We start from the raw sequence: 17122 nt of genomic DNA on the forward strand, positions 1-17122 counted from the left end.
GTACGACATATATATATATATATATATATATATATATATATATATTCAAGGTAAAGAGAGAGAGAGAGAGAGAGAGAGAGAGAGAGAAAAGTGACCTCATGGTCAATGAGAAGCTGCAGTAAGGTGGCATTTCAAGAACAAAGAGCTGTGGAATTATTAACAATCAGGAAACAGTGATCACGTTCCTGTGGATCCCTCCCACGTTGGAACCTGCGTTGGAAATCAACGAGAAGATGTGCTGCTGGCCGCTGACGGAGACCATGTTCAATACGCCATACTAAAGACTCTCCTATTAGTTAGCGGTATCATCAGACAACATCACTGTGACCAGGTAACTGAGGAAAGGAAGATAGAACAAATCAGTGAATCTGTACGCTGGTACAATTCCACTGCTGGCAATCCCAGTCATTATGGCCGAAGAGGAGGACGACGAGGGAGAGAATCAGTAATAGCGAGAATTTCTTGGATACAAATATCCATGGAGTTTCGGAATGGAAACGGTTGAACATCTAAGAGGCATTATAAATGTGAAGCATTATTATTCCCACATTGTGTAAGTTTGGAAAACACTATTTGTCAAATATTGATACTCTTGTTAAAAAGATTCCCCCATTTTGCACCCGCAAGATAACGTAAGATTTTAAGGGTTGACGAATGTTAATCTTCTTGTTTGAGGAGCTGTTGACATGACAGTTAAGCAAGTCCCAGCTGTGTCTGGGTACAAGTGACAGGATGAACAACCCAGCGGGTTTTCTTCCTATTGGGGAGTGTTGTACATGCTGCTATGGCGGTCTGTCCACTCACAGGATGAGTGGCGCTGGCCAATACTGTCACTATGGCGGTATGTCCACTCACAGGATGAGTGACGCTGCCCAATACTGTCACTATGGCGGTGTGTCCACTCACAGGATGAGTGGCGCTGCCCAATACTGTCACTATGGCGGTGTGTCCACTCACAGGATGAGTGACGCTGCCCAATACTGTCACTATGGCGGTGTGTCCACTCACAGGATGAGTGACGCTGCCCAATACTGTCACTATGGCGGTGTGTTCACTCACAGGATGAGTGACGCTGCCCAATACTGTCACTATGGTGGTGTGTCCACTCACAGGATGAGTGACGCTGCCCAATACTGTCACTATGGCGGTGTGTTCACTCACAGGATGAGTGGCGCTGCCCAATACTGTCACTATGGCGGTGTGTCCACTCACAGGATGAGTGGCGCTGCCCAATAAACTCGCCCCTCGGGGCAACATTAAACAAAAATGGGATCCTCTACACCTATCTCCCTCCATCCCAGCTTCCCCATTCCAGGCGCCCTTGATCTAGCTCGATGGCACTTTACACAATGCTACTCCTTCCCCCCCCCCCTCTCCAAGGTGGCACCCTCCTTCATCTCCCCCCCCTCCCAGCCCCCCACCTACACACCTGGTTGCTGGTATTGGATGGAGTTGTGTATAAATAGACGCCGCTTCACTTGGGCAAATGCACTAGGTGTAGTTTCGTCCGCTCTGTTGATCTTGTGAAATATAAACCGGATGTTTACACCGAGCAGCGACGTAATGAGAGGACACGCCTGGAAGCCCCTCACATAAGTGAGTCACTGCAGGAAGGTGAGGGGGAAGTGTGAGGGGAAGTGTGAGGGAACATTGTGAGGAGTGGGCCAACTAGATGGGCAAAGTAACAGAGGCGCGCCGCCCGCCACCATCTTTTTAAAACCATATGTGACGATCAAAGAAGTGACCGGGAGCCACTGCGTTAGACGACCGACAGGTCTCAAGGCGGGACCCCAAGAGCTGCAACTCGGCCGTGCAACGGTAATTGCAAGAAATATGAGGGCCTACCTGCCATCTTTTATCTTGGAAAGTTGGGGAGGTGCGCCCGGAAGTGGATTAGCTTGTGCTGTGTGTGTGTGTGGGGGGGGGGGGGTAGTGGGGGAGGGAGGGAGATGGGGGAATGGGAGGGGGGTGAACCAAGACTTGTGTGTCTAAGAACTCGTTGGAATTGACAGGAGGGGTCATGACGGTGTCTCTTGCAACTGGTTACCCACAGGGATCCCCTTCCTTCTTTCCCGCCACACCCCTCACACCACCACCACTTCCTCCATCCCTTCTCCCCCCCCCCCAGATGGTGGGGATCCCATCTCTTAGACGGCCCTGCTGTACCCATTCCGTCTCTTAGACGGTCCTGCTGTACCCATCCCGTCTCATAGACGGCCCTGCTGTACCCATCCCGTCTCTTAGACGGTCCTGCTGTACCCATCCCGTCTCATAGACGGCCCTGCTGTACCCATCCCGTCTCATAGACGGCCCTGCTGTACCCATCCCGTCTCTTAGACGGTCCTGCTGTACCCATCCCGTCTCATAGACGGCCCTGCTGTACCCATTCCGTCTCTTGGACGGCCCTGCTGTACCCATCCCGTCTCATAGACGGCCCTGCTGTACCCATCCCGTCTCTTAGACGGTCCTGCTGTACCCATCCCGTCTCATAGACGGCCCTGCTGTACCCATTCCGTCTCTTGGACGGCCCTGCTGTACCCATTCCGGCCATCGACTATGCTGCTTAAACCTGTCCCGTCCATCGGCGCTGCCTGACAGGTAGTTAGTATAATCTTAACAGTGATACCGTCAATCCTTCCCCGTCTCGGCTAGTGCAGTGTAGCTCCCGGCCTCCGCCTCTACTACTTGTAATCACTACCTCTTCCTGGTGACTCCTGTCTATCGTTTATATGAATATATGGAGAAACAAGAGAGGTCTCAGGACAGAGCCCCGAGGCACTCGACATACAACGGTCTCACACTCCAACTTGACTCCAACTCTCTCAATAACACACCGCCATAGTGACAGTATTGGGCAGCGTCACTCATCCTGTGAGTGGACACACCGCCATAGTGACAGTATTGGGCAGCGCCACTCATCCTGTGAGTGGACACACCGCCATAGTGACAGTATTGGGCAGCGCCACTCATCCTGTGAGTGGACACACCGCCATAGTGACAGTATTGGGCAGCGCCACTCATCCTGTGAGTGGACACACCGCCATAGTGACAGTATTGGGCAGCGCCACTCATCCTGTGAGTGGACACACCACCATAATGACAGTATTGGGCAGCGCCACTCATCCTGTGAGTGGACACACCACCATAGTGACAGTATTGGGCAGCGCCACTCATCCTGTGAGTGGACACACCACCATAGTGACAGTATTGGGCAGCGCCACTCATCCTGTGAGTGGACACACCACCATAGTGACAGTATTGGGCAGCGTCACTCATCCTGTGAGTGGACACACCGCCATAGTGACAGTATTGGGCAGCGTCACTCATCCTGTGAGTGGACACACCGCCATAGTGACAGTATTGGGCAGCGTCACTCATCCTGTGAGTGGACACACCGCCATAGTGACAGTATTGGGCAGCGTCACTCATCCTGTGAGTGGACACACCGCCATAGTGACAGTATTGGGCAGCGCCACTCATCCTGTGAGTGGACACACCGCCATAGTGACAGTATTGGGCAGCGCCACTCATCCTGTGAGTGGACACACCACCATAGTGACAGTATTGGACAGCGCCACTCATCCTGTGAGTGGACACACCACCATAGTGACAGTATTGGACAGCGCCACTCATCCTGTGAGTGGACACACCACCATAGTGACAGTATTGGGCAGCGCCACTCATCCTGTGAGTGGACACACCGCCATAGCAGCATGTACAACACTCCCCAATAGGAAGAAAACCCGCTGGGTTGTTCATCCTGTCACTTGTACCCAGACACAGCTGGGACTTGCTTAACTGTCTCAAGTGAACAGCTTCTCAAACAAGAAGATTAACATTTGTTAACCATTAACCTAACTCTCCCGTCACTGAAACAACCCAGGTGTCCTAACCTGACCTCATCCAACGAGGAACCAAACTTGGGTTTTATTCATGATGGCCACAAAGTGTGACGTGGACCTCAGTGTTGAGGCCGGCTCACGTTTCAGACCCCCTGACCGCCCCCCCCCCATGTCTGGTGCTGGAGGTGAGAGCGGGCTCGACCTCGGGCCCGTAGGGGGCGCCGCCCCCGCCGCCCACCGCCGCCTCAACCACTTTGGTACACAATTCACAGGAAAATTTTAAATTTTGCCCCGAGGGGCGAGTTCGCCACCTGCGGGCCCGAGGTCGAGCCCGCTCTCACCTCCAGCACCAGACATGGGGGGGGGGGGGTGTCAGTGGGTCTGAAACGTGAGCCGGCCTCAACACTGAGGTCCACGTCACACTTTGTGGCCATCATGAATAAAACCCAAGTTTGGTTCCTCGTTGGATGAGGTCAGGTTAGGACACCTGGGTTGTTTCAGTGACGGGAGAGTTAGGTTAATGGTTAACAAATGTTAATCTTCTTGTTTGAGAAGCTGTTCACTTGAGACAGTTAAGCAAGTCCCAGCTGTGTCTGGGTAGAAGTGACAGGATGAACAACCCAGCGGGGTTTTCTTCCTATTGGGGAGTGTTGTACATGCTGCTATGGCGGTGTGTCCACTCACAGGATGAGTGGCGCTGCCCAATACTGTCACTATGGCGGTGTGTCCACTCACAGGATGAGTGACGCTGCCCAATACTGTCACTATGGCAGTGTGTCCACTCACAGGATGAGTGACGCTGCCCAATACTGTCACTATGGGGGTGTGTCCACTCACAGGATGAGTGACGCTGCCCAATACTGTCACTATGGCGGTGTGTCCACTCACAGGATGAGTGATGCTGCCCAATACTGTCACTATGGCGGTGTGTCCACTCACAGGATGAGTGGCGCTGCCCAATACTGTCACTATGGCGGTGTCCACTCACAGGATGAGTGGCGCTGCCCAGTACTGTCACTATGGCGGTGTGTCCACTCACAGGATGAGTGACGCTGCCCAATACTGTCACTATGGCAGTGTGTCCACTCACAGGATGAGTGACGCTGCCCAATACTGTCACTATGGCGGTGTCCACTCACAGGATGAGTGACGCTGCCCAATACTGTCACTATGGGGGTGTGTCCACTCACAGGATGAGTGACGCTGCCCAATACTGTCACTATGGCGGTGTCCACTCACAGGATGAGTGACGCTGCCCAATACTGTCACTATGGGGGTGTGTCCACTCACAGGATGAGTGATGCTGCCCAATACTGTCACTATGGCGGTGTGTCCACTCACAGGATGAGTGGCGCTGCCCAATACTGTCACTATGGCGGTGTCCACTCACAGGATGAGTGCCGCTGCCCAATACTGTCACTATGGCGGTGTGTCCACTCACAGGATGAGTGACGCTGCCCAATACTGTCACTATGGCGGTGTGTCCACTCACAGGATAAGTGACGCTGCCCAATACTGTCACTATGGTGGTGTGTCCACTCACAGGATGAGTGGCGCTGCCCAATACTGTCACTATGGCGGTGTGTCCACTCACAGGATGAGTGGCGCTGCCCAATACTGTCACTATGGCGGTGTGTCCACTCACAGGATGAGTGACGCTGCCCAATACTGTCACTATGGCGGTGTGTTATTGAGAGAGTTGGAGTCAAGTTAGAGTGTGAGACCGTTGTATGTGGAGTGCCTCGGGGCTCTGTCCTGAGACCTCTCTTGTTTCTCCATATATTCATATAAACGATACAACCTGCTGTCGCCGCCACCAGCTGTGATGGCCAGCTGGTGAGACACAGACACAGGCAAAGACAGACACAGACATGTATCAGTCATGACACACACCTGACTGCAACAATACATTGATTTAATTAACTTCTGATGTTGACTTAACAGGCGGTCATAAGCAATAACGGTTAAGCACTCCTCAAGACGCACTTCTGGAGGTGGTGTTCAAGAGGCACTCGACATTGAGTACTTATTGTATAGCACTTGTGAAGTACTTCGAGGGGAGACTTGGCCAGTTTTCTCCCAAGTGCGTAGGATACGCGAACTTCTCAATGGGTGACGTCATGTCATTCACTGCCACCACCTGGGGCCTGACGCAGTGGCTGACGTCATTCACTGCCACCACCTGGGGCCTGACGCAGTGGCTGACGTCATTCACTGCCACCACCTGGGGCCTGACGCAGTGGCTGACGTCATTCACTGCCACCACCTGGGGCCTGACGCAGTGGCTGACGTCATTCACTGCCACCACCTGGGGCCTGACGCAGTGGCTGACGTCATTCACTGCCACCACCTGGGGCCTGACGCAGTGGCTGACGTCATTCACTGCCACCACCTGGGGCCTGACGCAGTGACTGACGTCATTCACTGCCACCACCTGGGGCCTGACGCAGTGACTGACGTCATTCATGATGTAGTGGATGATGTAATCGCTCGATCAGTCAGGTTAAGAACGTTGTGGAGGTACCAGTAAGTGGATGGGGTGATAGCATGGACAGCCAAGCCGGCAAAGGGGGACCTGGGTATGTCTGGCTGGCTTCTAGTCCCCCGACAAACTTGTCTGCGATGACTCTTATCCCTTCCTCTTTATCTCACCCACTCCTTCCCCTCTACTTCCTCTTATCTCACTCCTTCACCTCTACTTCCTGCTAGTTCTCTCATTCTCTTCACCTCCTCTTCCTGCCTCTCCCATTGTTCTCCCTAAAAATGTACACGATAATCACCTTATTATCCAAGATTAGGCGTAGAACATTTGATGAGGACTTGTGGGTGTGCCCTTTGACCCCCTCCAACCCCTGACCCGCTTTGCTCCTAGTAGGTAGAGGGAGGGAGGGAGAGAGGGAAGGAATGGTTTGAAGAGAGAGGTATTTTAAGAGAGGGGGGGGGGCGGAGAGTGAAAGTCGGTCACACGAAAACAATGACTTAACATGCTAATGTTAAGTCTTCTCACCTCTGCTATAAGCTCCTATATGGCTGTTGGAGAGCATAGTCCGCGTCTCACATCTACCGATATAACGACTGATATAACGCATATTAAAACCGCATTTTTACCGGTTATAACGATATCGAGAGTTCCTGTACTCCCGCCGCCTGGCCTGGTGATTGGAGCTCGCTCACTCCCACTCCCTTATAACTGCCAATACCAAGATAACCAGCCCCTTGTTCCCTTAAGTGAACTCTTGATATCAATACATACCCACTCGCCTCTATTAGGTTACGGGCTATTCATGCCCGTGCCACCTCTTGGGTGGCTTAATCTTTATCAATCAATCGATCTATTAAGTCTCCTAACCTGTAGTGAATTGAGGTACTTGGAACTCACAGCTCACGCCTCCCAGTAGTACAGGAGACAATGGGAACTACTTGATAACATACAGATAACGGCATTTAATGAACACAATAATGAACAGATATTCTATAGCCTTGTGCCCACTGGCACTGTGAACAGGATGGTAATGACAGCTACACTATTTCCTCTATGGCTCTGAACATGGGCATTGTATTAAATCAACACCTTAAATGCACATAAATGGACGGTCTGAATTTTTATGTTAAGTACCAAATTATTTCAGTGAATAAGAGTCGTTCCAGTTACACCCCCAAGAAGTATACCTGATCCTGGCAACCACTGTGTCGCACAGTCTGGTCCACGTTTTGTGCTGCCCATATACGTACGTTTTGGATCTAAAGAAATCCCAGCTTTTTATTTTGATACTTTCAGGGCTATTGGAGTCGATAATTTGTCAGACCTGAATATTTGAAAGATATGATCTTAACAGAGATGGGGACACGTAGGTTTAATTCACCTTCATATTTGTTACACGCTAATTTGACTGCAATGTCAGAGTCGGGTGTTGTATATATGTGAGATGGTATCCATATAACAGAGATTCTAAACCCTTGATTCTATGCAGCGAGCATCTTAATTTATAATTGTTATTATGAGGTTCTTGTTGTCCATCTTGCCAGAGAAGTTTACAAGTGCTTGAAGAGTAGACTTTGAATCACAGAAAATTACTCCTACTCCTGTGTTTAAGTAGGTAGTTTGTGCCACTTAGTTATTTGTGTAGAGGTCGGCCAATTGTTAAAGCCGACCTGGTTGATGGGGTTCTGGGAGTTCTTCTACTCCCCAAGCCCGGCCCGAGGCCAGGCTTGACTTGTGAGAGTTTGGTCCACCAGGCTGTTGCTTGGAGCGGCCCGCAGGCCCACATACCCACCACAGCCCATTAGGTCCGGCACTCCTTGGAGGAATAAATCTAGTTTCCTCTTGAAGATGTCCACGGTTGTTCCGACACTGATAGTGTGTGTGTGTAAGTATTGTCTACAAGACATTCGTGTAGACGGTTGGAGGCGACCTGTCGGTGTACACAGCTTTGACAAGAGGAAGATTCTCATTACCTTTCTTGGTGACGGGAGCGGGGGCTACTTACATGGTGGTGTTACACATAAAGAGGAATATCAGTGACAGCTAGACTGCTTTTACAAGGAATGTTCAGCTGGACGAGATTGTAGTTATTTTTACTCTGCCATTTATCATACGAGGAGAGAGACGGCATGTTGGCACCAGTAAATAGTGTCTTAACGCCACGGAATAATTTGTCTCTGGCCAACGCAGGAGATGTCGGCTGTGTGAATTATCTTTAAGGCGAAAGATGGTGTTTGTCTTTCCTGATTCTCTCTAGTTATGTTATTGACATTTAGGTAGATCTTTTTCAGTAACAATTCTATGTTAATTACAAGCCATATTTCACACTGATGATTCCATGAAAATGGCCTGGGGGGGGGGGTGAGGATAATTATTATTTCCTAAAATCATTTAACATAGGCCTACCCCTATCCAGCCTATGTCCGTCCCGTACCACAGACCATTCTTCCTACAAAGTTGGGCAAGGTTAAGTCCCCCAAGTGTCTGATTTCTAACTTTGTAGACTGTAGAGACATTAATTCTGTGTTATAGGTATTGTGTGTGTGTATATGCATGTATATATATGTATAATATACAGACACTTTAGGCTTCTATCGGAATCCCCGCAAGGGGGTACTTTACCCCCTCCCCCCTATAACAGTTACGCAACTCTCGGGGTGCCTATTTACTGCTGGGTGAATAGAGGCATTAGGTGAAAGGAAACGTGAACAATCATTTCTGGTCCATTCGGGAAGCGATCCCTGGAGTCTAGATTGCGAGTAGAGCACGAAGCCAACTGTACTGCGGGGGCCCCAGGATTCGAACCCCCCCTCGCTCTGTGGAGTGTGCTCAAGCTAAGTATCAACCAGTATGAGATCATCTTCTAATTTCTCCTTTATCATCACTCCCTCGCTCTCTCCTCCTCCTCCGGTTGTTAGCAGGAGGGTGAAGACGCCCTTCACCCTATCCTCATCCCTCTCTCACCCTACCCTCTCCCATCACTCATCCTCACTACATTTCCGCCGCCATCCTTACTGTCCTTACTCTTTATCTGCCCATCTCTACCTTCCCTGCTATCCCTTTCCCACTGCCTCTTGTCCTCCTCCTCTCCCTGTCCTCTGCATGCCTCTCTCCTCACCTCTCCTGTGGAGGCCTCGCCTCAGAGGAGAGGCCTTCTTCTCTATTCACCATCACCATATGCCTCTCTTCTGTCCGTCTCTCTCTCGACTCTGAAGCTTTTTTTTTTTTTTTTTTTTTATTATTTTCTACCACAGACGTGGCCACACATTTACAATGCTAACCAGCATATATACATTTTCTTCTGTCCTCCATGGACAGGGTTAGAGAAATGTTAAACATATAGTTCAAGGGTTTATTGAACACTCAACCACAGAAGGTGATTCGGTGCTTTTAAAATGCTAAGCTAACCTACATACGTAAATACATAGATACACAGATTTACATATGCCCTACATAAAGTGTTTGATGTGTCTTTTACATAGTGTCATTAATGTGCATTCACAAAGGTGAAATGTAATTCTGATCAGCTTCCATATATACTTTATACCCATACATATACATACACACACACATATACATACATATATACACACACATGCATTCACATACATTTCTCATTTACTCTGACAGGGTGAGATAGCTGATAAAGAAACTAGTGTGCAATTAAGCACTTAATCACTGAAGGTGATGAAGGTGCTTTTACAAGCTCAGGTTATATAGTTACATCATATATATACATTGTATAAATGATATATTACATGGTCAATCTTGGATATAGTCCAATATATCATCAAGTGTTCCAGTACTCGTATAGTAATTACAGAGTTCAGCATATCTTAGCCCAGGAGGGCGAAAGTCAGTCAGTATGGGACATTCTACAATATAATGTTCAAGAGAGTGCATGTTTTCTCTCACAAAGTTGACACATTGTGTACTCGACATTTGGGTTTTGAGAAAGCTGCCAGATACGTCTATATCCCAGGCGTATTCTGGCCACTATAACATCACATTGCCGGGTTCTTGTTCTATTAGTCCCATATGTGAATGTCTCCTCACGATATCTATTATAATATTTAATGCTACAACTTTCAGGTCTTTGTGAATTTGTTAGGTCGGTGAGATTTTCATTAGATATTTGTTAAGTATTCTCTTTGTCACTGCTAATGAAACACTCATATCATTTTCTACCACTGGTTTTCTGCAGGCTGACTTAGCAAGCATATCAACAGTGCCATGCCTTGAGATGCCAACATGTGATGGTATCCATAGGAATTTAATCTCAAATCTGGTGTGTTGTGTGGGTACCTTGCGCTGTAAGGGGTGGAGACAGGTAGATGTTGCCATGGTAACCTTGTGTCATAACTATCTTGCTGTGTTTGTCACCAGCATCAGTTGAGTGTTACTAGATCATACTCGTGGACCTGATGGACCAGGATATAGGGTGATGGACCAGGATATAGCATGGACAGCTTGGGTATTTTTCCCCCCTTAGGTACTGGAAAGGGGGAGAAGGGGCAGTATTTGTATGGGTAGAAAGTAGTGTTGTTCATGGCTGTACATTTAGTCAATAAAATACAAGGACTCTGAGTGATGAGAGTGGGGGAGACTTTGAGCGGGAGTCCCGCAGGAGGCGGTACTGAGACCAGTCTTATTCTTCGTTAATGTCTTGGAGGACAATAGCTTCCTTAATGATGTCTGCCAGTGACGTGAATATTAAGAGGATAAGTGCGCAAGATGATGATGATCGCATGAAGCCCCCAAGAGGACTTTTGACAAAATGCAGTTGTCAAAGTGGCTGCTAGAGTTCAATATGGGTAAATGTACTGTAATACAGGAGGGTGCCACTATGGTCATTGTAATAATCGTGTGTGGCAGTGTTTCAGTTGTTCCGTGAATGCTCGGGGAGAGGAACTGTAATGGTTCTTTGATCGTATTGTTGATCGCCTATTGGAAGCCTTGGTTTAACTGTGTTCACTATAGGCCTATGGGTTATACAGTATGGATAATTAATGGTTGTCCAGTACGATCATTTATGCACTTTTATAGAGACTATATCAATTGATCATGTTTGTTTCCGCATATAATGACTAAGGGTCATCCCTAAAATTGGCCACAAATCCGTGAGACCAGAACACATCAGTGTAATAACAGGAGTCGCAGACACACCAGCCATGTGGTGTAGGCAAGCCTCTATACCTGAACAGGTGACACAACGTTCCCACACACACACACACACACACACACACACACACACAGTAGGCTCAGGAATCTGTACACCAGTTGATTGACAGTCGAGAGGCGGGACCAAAGAGCCAAAGCTCAACCCCCGCAAGCACAATTAGGTGAGTACAATTAGGTGAGTACACACAGGTAAGCAGTTTCACACTCGTGGGTCCCTCGATCTTTCCAACCCTCACCTGTTCTGACTGGACGCGGAGGTATACTTGATCAACACAAGGCAACATTAATGTGACAGGAGAGTGTCTACAGTATGGCCGGCCTTGGCTCATTCACACGCACGCACACGCACTCACACGCACGCAACTCCAACAGCTGGAGGGGTGACCTTGTGGTATCCGCTGACACGGAGAGACGCAGCCGGAGGAATGTGAAGGTGCTGGTCACTTCCTTCCCCTTCACCGCAAACACTAGTGCTCGTGGTGGACAGCAGGTGGCACTGACAGCGATGAGACAGGTGGCAGGGCGTGACAGGTGGTGGACAGTCACAGGGAATCGGAGCACGAAGCTGGACGACACGGCGCCCATATGACACGTAAGCTAGTGGCACGGCACTCGAGGTCAGATTGTACTCGCAAAATTATATCATAGACTTATTGCCCGATTCTATGTCACTAAGCTTCCACTAAGGAGCGGCACTGATCTTCATAGTCCCCATGTCACTTACACAGTCTTTAAACCCTTCACTGTTCAGTGATGTCTCAGATATAACACGATTACTCTTTTTGAACACTGATGCGGCTGGGGTGGTCACGTGACCTCCTCAGGCGCATCAGTGTTTGAATCATTTGAATGCAAAGTGGCGAGTAACTTGCCGGAGCTTCTGTGGTTTTGGACACTAATTTGGACGGTATTCACAGTGGCCTCCTATGGCCAGATTCACGAAGCAGTTACGCAAGCACTTACGAACCTGTACATCTTTTCTCAATCTTTGGCGGCTTTGTTTACAATTATTAAACAGTTAATGAGCTCCGAAGCACCAGTAGGCTGTTTATAACAATAACAACAGTTGATTGGCCTTTTTCATGCTTGTAAACTGTTTAATGTAACCAAAGCCGTCAAAGATTGAGGAAAGATGTACACGTTCGTAAGTGCTTGCGTAACTGCTTCGTGAATCTGGCCATTGGTTCATAATAAAACTCTGGAGTTCCCACACTGATTGGCTAGCGCTCTTCCTTTGTCAGCGGTCCACCACATGTCTAGACCAATAGCAAACAAGCACAGATGCCTAAACCAATGGCAACCCAACATGCCCGTCGACTATGGTCGGAATGATGTCATCAAAATGTAGTGGAGCAGCTGGTGACCTCACCAACTGTGTGTGCTGCTGTAACACACTCGCCCCACAATGACCAGGGACCAGATTCACGAAAGCACTTACGAACGTGTACATCTTTCCTGTGTGTACATCTGTGTGTGTGTTATGTCTTTGAGAAGACTGCCATTACTTAATAATATTAATAACAACATAATGTTTCCTCTATAACAATTAACTACTTGTCCTTTCATCCACAGGTGTGAGCAGCAGCCCTAATCACCACTGTCTGCCCTTTCTGCAGGTAGGTATACCCCCCCATCCCTGCCCCCTCCTGCAGGTCGGGGAGGAATCTAACATTAGAGAGAGAGAGAGAGAGAGAGAGAGAGAGAGAGAGAGAGAGAGAGAGAGAGAGAGAGAGAGAGACTAATGCTTTGTTCAAGTTTTTTCTTCAAAGTTTCTTTAGAGATTTTAAGAATTTTTTTTATAATTTCCGTTGTTGGGAGGGGGGGGGGGTGAACTAGACATCTGACCTTAGGCCTATTTAGGCCCATCGAGGTCACGTGCTGACCTTCGCTAAGGTGCAAACCAAAACGGTGGCCTAACGACCACGTAACTATTTACTGCCAGGTGAACAGAGGCATGAGGTGAAAGGGGACAGATGCATAGGAGGAAGAGGAGGGGAGAAGAAAGGGAAACAGGAAGGAATACAAAAATAGATGCATATAATTAATATTCCTGTATTTACCGCCACCTGTTCTACCTTATTTTAAGATTTAAAGTAACGTACGTCAGCCAGAACGGTTATGCAGCGCATGCTGCATGTCTACTTAAATATTGGTGTGATGTATATGCTAACATGAAACTCTTTTGGCATCGTATGATTTTTTCACTATTTGTTAAATACATACAACACAACTACGGCCTATTGACCCATACGGAGCAGTTCCTATTTATACCCACTCAAACGCTTTCAAATACATGTCTAACCTACGCTTGAAACACCCAGCGATCCCTCGGCTATTATGTAACCTGCAGTGTGTTCCGTAAATGCATGTCCATCACTGTATAATGGCACTGGGCATCATGACCCAGGCGGTGTAGTTGAAATATGCCAGAACACACACATCCGAACACCGTGGCAACATCTTTGTGTGTGTGTGTGTGTGTGTGTGTGAGACTACTTGAGATGATTGAGCGAGACAGCCAGTGAGACCCATTCATAAAATAACGAGACAGCTCCTCAATTTAGTCGTTGTTTTGTTTACAAATGTCAGCTGATTGGGCCACAACCCCAACACTGGATGGTGTGCCACTTCGGGAAGTGTGGCAGAGTTTGGAGTGCCAGCGTAAGTGTGCTTGGGTACTTGCCCAGTTGTACCTTTGGGGGGGAGGGGAGGGCTGAGCTTCGACTCTTTGGTCTCGCCTTTCGGCTCTCACTAGACTGGTTTACAGCTGGTTCCTGAGCTTATTGGACAGTGTCATATCTACATTTGAAACTGTGTATGGAGTCCGCTTCCACCACAATACTCCCTACTGCATTCCGTTTGTGTGTGTGTGTGTGTGTGTGTGTGTGTGTGTGTGTGTGTGTGTGTACTCGCCTATTTGTGGTTGCGGGGGTTGAGCTTTGGCTCTTTGGTCCCGCCTCTCAACTGTCAATCAACTGGTGTACAGGTTCCCGAGCCTACTGGGCTCTATCATATCTACATTTAAAACTGTGTATGGAGTCAGCCTCCACCACATCACTGCCTAATGCATTCCATTCGTTAACTACTGACACTGAAAAAGTTCCTTCTAACGTCTCTGTGGCTCATTTGGGTACTCAGTTTCCCCTTGTTCGCGTCCCACCAGTGTTGAATAGTTTATCCTTGTTTACCCGTTCGATTCCTCTGAGGATTTTGTAGGTTGTGATCATGTCTCCCCTTACTCTTGTCTTCCAGTGTCGTAAGGTGCATTTCCCGCAGCCTTTCCTCGGAACTCATGCCTCTTAGTTCTGGGACTAGTCTAGTGGCATACCTTTGAACTTTTTCCAGCTTCGTCTTGTGCTTGACAAGGTACGGGCTCCATGCTGGGGCCGCATACTCCTGGATTGGTCTTACATATGTGGTGCACAGGATTCTGAATGATTCCTTACACAGGTTCCTGAACGCTGTTCTGATCTTAGCCAGCCTCGCATATGCCGCAGACGTTATTCTCTTTATGTGGGCTTCAGGAGACAGGTTTGGTGTGATATCAACTCCTAGATCTTTCTCTCTGTTTCATTAAGTACTTCATCTCCTATTCTGTATCCTGTGTCTGGCCTCCTGTTTCCACTGCCTAGTTTCATTACTTGTGTGTGTGTGTGTGTGAATTCACTGTACACTTGCCTAGTTTGGGTTGCATGATGGAGCTGCAACTCAGAAGGTGGGGGGGGCCTATGCCCCCCACTTCCCGTTTTGCAGCTGTGGGTGGGTTATAATAAAGCTGTTGTGGCCCCCCCCCACTCTGGCTATTGGCACCTGTTGGCACCTTCACCTTAGTCGACGTTTAATTGGACAATCGTGCATGTTTCTGTATCTCTGGCCGGAGACTTGTACAGCTGCTGTCACTTTATTCCCAGTGGCTGTGTGTGTGTTTACTATTTGTTTGTACTATTTGTGTCTACAGGCTCGAGCTGTTAGCTCTTGGACCCCGCCTTTCTAACTAATGTATTTTTCCTCTATTATATCTACTACATATATTTCTTACACACACACACACACACACACACACACACACACACACACACACACACACACACACACACACACACACTTCTCTAGGTATGCAACTAGTCTGAACCTGATTATCCTGTCGAGTAGTTTGCAGTGGATGCTCGTCACTGATACTGGACTGTTGTTAAGCGCCCCTTCTCTAGCTCCTCTATTGAAAATTGGTACCACATTTGCCTTCTTCCAGCAGCTGGGCAACTCTCCCTAAGCGACTCGTTCAAGATCCCTGCCAGAGGCACGCTGAGGGCCTGCGCTGCCTCTTCCAATATCCAGGGTGATACCTTGTCTGGTCCGACACCTGTAGTTTCGTCCAATTATGCTAGTTGCGTCTTTACTGCCCTTAGCCGTCACCTCAGTGTTAAATGTCGTCTTGGGGGGGGGGAGGGGGGGGGGAGGGGGGGGGGTTCTAACACTGGAAGCCGCTAGGCGCTCCTGTGATTGGTCAATGGAAATTCACATTAACAATTTTCCAATTATCATTATATATTTCCTTCCCGTTTCCTAGCCCCTGTTGCATCTATTCCCCTTTTTTTTCCTCCTGCGCTTTGTTGGTACTGTCTATTAAACCATGGGTTATTATATTAGCTATTTACTGTTTGGTGAACAGGACAACGGGTGAAAGAAACTACTGCTCATTTGTATGTCTCGGGCGGGACTCGAACCCGGGCCCTTAGGACTACGACCCCCCGAGCGCTGTCTACTCGACCGCAATATTGTTGTCTTAGATTCAGTTACTGGGAACCAAAAGTTGCAAGTAGCACGGGTTATGGCGAGCCCGTAGTGGACTTACCCGGCGCAGGAGCGGGGCTGTGACTGCTGGCTCGACCGCAAGCCCTGGAGCCTTGCCTGCCTGCCTGCCCTGCCTTGCCTGCCTGCCTTGCCTGCCTTGCCTGCCTTGCCTGCCTTGCCTGCCTACCCTGCCCTGCCCGCCTCCTTCCCTCCCTCCCTCCCTTTCTCCTGCATGTGTGACACTTTGTCTCTAATTCTTAATTAATATCTCGACCCTGAATCGACCTTCCGTACGTCACCCCCCCCCCCTCCCCCCCCCCCGCCCCCGGCCCAACAACCTCCACCCAGACTCTGAAAAACCCGGGCGGAGGTTGATGCATGGCTGCAGATGTGGGTTATTATCTTAGGTGGGGGTGAGAAGCACCACACTCACACCTTCCTTCCCTTTCCCTGCTCCCTTCCCTCCCTCTCCCTCCCCACCCTTACACAAGGTAATGGGAGGTATATCATACCTCCCTTTTTATTGTTCTTGCTTGCTCCTCCTTATGTCCATCCTCATTGTTCACTCCCACCACATGCCATAGGTCTATCCTCTATCCCTCGGGGCTACATTCTCCTTTATAGTCATTCTCTGTCGCTTCATTCCTTCCCTCATTTTTTTTTTTTTTTTTTTTTTTGAGGTATATACAAGAGTTGTTACATTCTTGTACATGTACAAGAATGTCCTCCTATTTGACTTTTCGCCTTTTATCTTGCTTCCCTCCGTTTCTCCTCATTTTTACCTGTTCGTTCCTGCCTCCTGTATGTGACGCTCGGGCGGGTATTT

At 48.7% G+C, this 17122-nt stretch overlaps 1 protein-coding gene across 6 annotated transcripts in view; it reads left to right on the forward strand.

The window, feature by feature from the left end:
- LOC123773913 (glutathione S-transferase 1-1) overlaps positions 1-17122 on the forward strand; it is a 227423-nt gene that overhangs the window by 102413 nt on the left and 107888 nt on the right. For 4 of the 6 annotated variants that reach the window (XM_045767879.2, XM_045767878.2, XM_045767880.2 and 1 more), the window contains one exon: positions 13078-13121. The exons of the other annotated variants lie outside the window; for them this stretch is intronic. The gene's annotated coding sequence lies outside the window, so the exon portion shown is untranslated. The remainder of the gene's footprint in view (positions 1-13077; positions 13122-17122) is intronic. 6 annotated transcript variants of the gene reach the window in all.

This window comes from Procambarus clarkii, chromosome 91 (assembly GCF_040958095.1).
Source record: "Procambarus clarkii isolate CNS0578487 chromosome 91, FALCON_Pclarkii_2.0, whole genome shotgun sequence".
Lineage (NCBI taxonomy): Eukaryota > Metazoa > Arthropoda > Malacostraca > Decapoda > Cambaridae > Procambarus > Procambarus clarkii.